Source organism: Nyctereutes procyonoides, unplaced genomic scaffold (assembly GCF_905146905.1).
Source record: "Nyctereutes procyonoides isolate TBG_1078 unplaced genomic scaffold, NYPRO_anot_genome, whole genome shotgun sequence".
NCBI lineage: Eukaryota > Metazoa > Chordata > Mammalia > Carnivora > Canidae > Nyctereutes > Nyctereutes procyonoides.
In genome coordinates, this window is record NW_026575132.1 from 12393937 (window position 1) to 12399936 (window position 6000).

The following is a 6000-nucleotide window of genomic DNA, read 5'->3' on the forward strand; positions in this document are numbered from 1 at the left end:
AGCAACCCAGGTGCCCCTCACCATGCTAATCTAAAAAATACAGTAATTATTAATGGGGTGAAAACCAAAAGATAGCAAAACCAAAAGAAAAGTCATTCTAATTATTTTCAAAGACATAGTTAAAAAAAAACCCTCCTCTGAGAATAAAGTGTTAAAATATTAGTGAAAATAAATTATTTGAGGCACACTACTCCACTCCTTTTAGCCAGTTATTACTATATAATCTTAATGAGACCTCTGAGTCTGAAAAATCAGCTGCTTTTTCTACCAAATAGAGCTAATATTCACCATGAGGAGACATCTACAAATAATTCTTTATTAAATTCAAACAGAAGAGAGCGGCAGTCCAAATCACACAAAATGTCTAATCCAAAAAATCATGTATTAAAGCTTTGTAGACATTTTTGTACTTACTTGAATAGGGCTAGATCTGGTTTCTGGGAAATTCACAACACAAAAAGCAAAATAACAGAGACAATCTTTGAAGGTCAGACTCAACAAGAGCTAAAAAGCTTTGGAGCGTCTCTATTTTGCCCTTCCTCCATTGGTCTTCCCAACCGGGCTCTCAAACGGTAGTACCAACCTCGGCCTGGAATGTCCTACCCATCTACATCAGCTGAAATCCTACCCCTCCTTCTTTTAAAATCCTAGCCCATTCATAAAGGTTCCACTTAAATCTCGCAGCTTCTGAGATTTTTCCCTCAGCGCTCCCACTCTAGCATTAATCTGTCTCCTCTCTGCTCCCCTATTTTGTAGCTTTATTCTACATTTCATTATATAATGCATGGACTGCATTACAACTACCTACTTTAACTTCTCCCCCCCCCCCCACACACACACCTTACCCCTAGGAAAATCCCAAGAGCAGCTGGCTGGGGGAAGAAAGGAATCAACATTTGCCAACACCTCAGTACCCTGAAAGGTGCTAGGCATTTTTTTTTAAAGATTTCATTTACTTATTCATGAAAGACAGAGAGAGAGAGAGACAGAGAGAGAGAGAGAGACAGAGAGAGAGAGGTAGAGATACAGGCAGAGAGAGAAGCAGGCTCCATGCAGGGAACCCAACGCGGGACTCGATCCCTAGTCTTCAGGATCACGCCCTGGGCTGAAGGCGGCGCTAAACCGCTGGGCCACCCGGGCTTCCCAAGCACTTTGCATACATTATCCCATTTAATCTGTGGGAGAACCACGGTAAATAGGTGGGGTTATTCCCATTTTACTGATAGGAAAGTACGATTCAGAGTTAATAGCTTAGCTGTCACACTGCTAGCCAATTCCAAGGGTTTCCGGAGCCTCTGGCTTGCCTGGCTTCCACGAGCTCTCTCCAACCACTCCGTGCTGCAGGTCCTGTCCACTTTGTGTCCCTCACTCTGAACGATTCGCTGGATTTAATATTCCTACGAAGCTCACCGCCACCTATTATTTATTTATTTTTAATTTTATTTATTTATATTTTATTTATTCGTGAGAGACACACAGACACAGAGAGAGAGAAGCAGAGCCACAGGCAGAGGGAGAAGCAGGCTCCATGCAGGGAGCCCGACGCGGGACTGGATCCCGGGGCCCCGGGGCCACGCCCCGGGCCACCCGGGGATCCAACCCCACCCCCCCTTTTAATAACCCGTTCACGCCGTATCCCTAGCCCGCTCCCTTCGCGGTTCCCACACAGCAGGTTTTACACACCGACACACGGGCGGCCTCCCACGTCTCCAGGACAAGGCTGCAGGCACATCCACCCTTACCGGGAGGTGAAGTGAAGACCTTTCAGATTTTCCCCCGGTTTCCCCAAGTGCTCTCCTCACAGGATTCAAGACCCCCCTCACCGCCCCCCCACCCCTACACACACCCGCGAGGCAACATTCGCTGCGACGCTTGTGCCCCTCGGAAAAGCTCTGGCTTCCGCGCTCGGAAGCGCCCAGGCTCAGGCGGTTCCCGGCTCGCGCTGCGGGGACGCCCTGACACACGGCGAATACGGCCCCCCCCCACCTCCGACCGTCTTAGGACCGAGGCCTCCCGCACCCGCACACGGCCGCCCCTCCCCCGCCCCCCGGGAACTGCAGTTTGGATTTCCGGCGGGAATGCACACAGCCAGGGGGACTGCGGGCTCAGCAGCCCGGGGGCAATTACTCAGCCCGCTGAATCAGAGGAGGACGCGCACGGCGCCCCGCGTTTCTCCATCTCTGCGCCGAATTCATATAGGGAAGATGAGGGGCGGGGGGCGCCGAAGCCCCGGTTGCTGCGGCCAAGCCGGGGGGGGGGGGGCGGCGCTCCCGGCCGCCGGGTCCAAGCCGAACCGCACCCTCCCCACGCGGGGCCGCACCTCAGCACCTCATTGTCTCGCTCCGGCGCTGCCCCCCGCCGCCGCCGCCGCCGCCGCCGCCGCCGCCCCGCTGGGCGTGGTCCAACCGGCCCCGCGGCGACCCCGCCCCGGCTCGGCCGCCCGCACCGCGCCCGGATGGCGGGGCCCGGAGCCGGGAAAATGGAGGCGGGAGCGGCGGCAGCGCCTCCCGGTCCGCGCCCGGCCGGCCTCCCCGCCCGCCGCGAGGGCGAGGCTGAGCACTCACCGCGGCTGCTGCTCGATGGTCCGGCGGCCGCCGCTCCCCCGGCTCCCGCCGCCGCCTCCTCAGGCGCGGCGCTCCTTCCCCGGAGACGCCGCGAGCGCCCGCAGCTCCCGCGCCGCGCGCAGCGTGACTGACTGACTGACTGACCGACGGGCGGCGGCGGCGGCGGCGGCGGCGGCGGGGGCGGGGGCGGGGCGCGCGGGCGGGCGGGCGGGGCGGCCGCAGCGCCCAGCGGGGGCCGATCCCAGGGCGGCCGCGTCCGGCCGAGACGCAGAAGGCGGAGCTGAGGGCCGGGCGGCCGACGGCCCGACTGCCTCGCGCCGGGCCGCTCGCTGCCCCCGCCCGCCGCCAGCCACTCACTTCCGGCGCCGCCGGCCGCGCCCGCCCCTCCCGCGCGCCCCGCGCGCCCCCCGCGCGCGCCGCTCGCCCTCCCCGCGGGCGCCGGACCGCACCCAGCCGGGCTGCCCGCGGCGCTGCGCCCGCCCCGCGCGCGCCTGCGGACCGCCTCCCGGAGCCGGTGAATCAGGGAATGAATGAGCGAGGCAGGAACACCCCGGTGCCGGCCCACCCCCGGCTCGCCTTCCGCTGGATGCGGGCCCGGTGGCCTCCGGCCCTGGGCGTGGGACTCCCTGGAGCCCCGAGCGGACCCGGCGGGGCCCCGTGAGCCTGCACCTACAGCTCACCCACGGCTCAGGCACCCCAGCCACACCTCCGATGCCTTGGGCGCTTAAAGGACCCTGGTCGTTGCAGTCTGAGGCTTTTTTTTTTTTTTTTTTTTTTTTTTTTTAAGGAAAACCCATTTTGCCCGACAACTTTTCTGTATTTTCATCCACGAAAAGCTTTTGGAAATTGCGCAGTTCCGTTATCATTGATTACTTTTGACCTTTAAAATTTGCCTATTTTGCATTTTTTTAAAGATTTTATTTATTTATTTGTTCTTGAGAGACAGAGACACAGGCAGAGGGAGAAGCAGGTTCCACGCAGGGAGCCCAATGCGGGACTCGATCCTGGGATGACGCCCTGGGGTGAAGGCGGGCGCTAAACCGCTGAGCCAGCGGGGCTGCCCCCGTTCTTAATCCCTATCACCTCCTTGCTGAAATTGGGTAGGGATAAGGAGCTGGCATTTTCCCTCGATCACCAAGCTCTCAATTCCTCAGATACTGCTTATTGTGATGCAGGCTGGACTTAGACTTTTAATCTTCAAGTTTTATATCATTATTTTGACCTCCTGAAGTTGATCAAAGGAAGGAAGAAGTAGAATTAAGTCATTTTTTTGCCTGGCTACATGGAAAGTTCTGATGACAGCATTAAAACAACTGACCAGGGATCCCTGGGTGGTGCAGCGGTTTGGCGCCTGCCTTTGGCCCAAGGCGCGATCCTGGAGACCAGGGATCGAATCCCACGTCGGGCTCCGGGTGCATGGAGCCTGCTTCTCCCTCTGCCTGTGTCTCTGCCTCTCTCTCTCTCTCTCTCTCTCTCTCTCTCTCTGTGACTATCATAAATAATAAATAAAAATTAAAAAAAAATAAAAAATAAAACAACTGACCAGGGGCGCCTGGGTAGCTCAGTGGTGGAGCATGTGCCTTTGGCTCAGGTCATGATCCCGGGGTCCTGGGATCGAGGCCCACATCGCATCAGGTTCCCCACGGAATCTGCTTCTCCTTCTGCTTATATCTCAGCCTCTGTATGTGTGTGTCTATCATGAATAAATAAATAAAATCTTAAAAAAAAAAATAAAACAACTGACCAATCGGAAGTGTGATCTGGAATCTTTCCGTGAACATTCCTTTATCACGTCTGCCCATCTGCTTGCCGAGTATCTGCAACTTGAATTTTCACAGATAAAGAATTGACTGTACATTTCTGACACTTGGACTCCCTGAACCAGAGTGTTCATTTCTCTGTCCTGGGGCCATATCCTCGTTTGGTTAATTGCATCCCCTTTTTTCAGATATTCTTGAGGACTTCCAAATGGTTCCAGTCTTTTTGCTCAATCTGTTCCGAACTGGTACACAATACTTTCAAACTGGTATCTAGGACCATATGACACAGTTAACTAGCTAGCTGCTTTTCATACTTGAGATATTTGTACTTTGGAGATATAACTGGGCTTTTGCATTTTAAGTTTTGTGGGTGCTTTAATATTTGTGTGTAGAATGCTGTAATCTCATAAATGAAGATGGTACTGCTGACCAATTCCTTGCCTTCTGTTCCTTTCTTGTGGAATTCATCATTTATTACCTCTAATTATGTCAGTAAGTCATGATCTTCCCTAATGAATGTAATACAACAGTTTATTCTTGTATCTTCCATACTAGCATAGTACCTTCCACAGTAAATATTTTTATTTTATTTTATTAATTTTATTAATTTATTTTTTTAAAGATTTCTTTTTTAATTTACTCATGAGAGACACACACACAGAGAGAGAGGCAGACACAGGCAGAGGGAGAAGCAGGGAGCCCAACGTGGGACTCGATCCTGGATCTCCAGGATCACGCCCTGGGCTGAAGGCAGTGCTAAACCGCTGAGCCACCCAGGCTGCCCTACAATAAATATTTTTAAGTTAACAAATGCAAACATTTTGATAAGTGATAATTCAAATCTGTCTATAGCCTTCCAACCATTTCCATGACCAGGTTTATTGAGATTATATACACCTGAGTGCCAGACCTAATAAATTTCTATTGTCGTCAAATGCTATTACCAGGCTGAGTGATACTACAGAAGGAAGATACTCCTCTTGTTGAACTTCCTTTAAAAAATAGATCATTGAATGCTTTTTAAATAGCTTTTAATTAATTATCTTTCCTCTCGGGGCTTACGTTGGTCAAGGTAATAAGAAAGAAAAATAAAACAAAACAAAAGTCACTTTTGGCCATAGACGAGAGTAAGCAAGTTCTTATCATTTCCTTTAAATCATGAAACTATGCATTCATTCAACAAGGGTTTGTTGAGCTCTAAGGCCTAGTAACACAAAGGCAAAAAAGACATGGCAAGGTGGTTCCTGCCTTCAGAAAGCACAAAGTCTAAGTGGCTAAAGGATGCGAGGAAGTCACTATTGCAGAATACATTCCTAGCTCAGCAAAGTCTTCTACTGGAGGGGATTATTATTATTATTATTTTTAAAGATTTTATTTATTTATTTTAGAGAGGGGGTCAGAGCAGAGGGAGTATGAGAGAGAGAATTCCAAACAGACGATCTGCTGAGTGTGGAGCCTGATGCGGGGCTTAATGTCATGAGACTGAGATTATGACCTGAGCCAAAATGCAGAGTCCATCGCTTAACCAACTGAGCTACTCAGGTGCTGCTGGATGGGATTCTTGCCCTGAATGTTCAGTGACAGAGAGGAGCTAACCTGATGAGAAGGGAGGGAACCAGCATTTCAGACAAAGGCAACAATACCTATGCAAGAATGGAGGTGCCAAATAACACAAT

General features: G+C 51.9%; 1 protein-coding gene across 6 annotated transcripts in view; it reads right to left on the reverse strand.

Moving 5' to 3' along the window:
- RAPH1 (Ras association (RalGDS/AF-6) and pleckstrin homology domains 1) overlaps nt 1-2707 on the reverse strand; it is a 96093-nt gene extending 93386 nt beyond the window's left edge. For all 6 annotated transcript variants that reach the window (XM_055345286.1, XM_055345285.1, XM_055345283.1 and 3 more), the window contains exon 1: nt 2565-2707. The gene's annotated coding sequence lies outside the window, so the exon portion shown is untranslated. The remainder of the gene's footprint in view (nt 1-2564) is intronic.
- Nucleotides 2708-6000: the final 3293 nt, after the last annotated feature.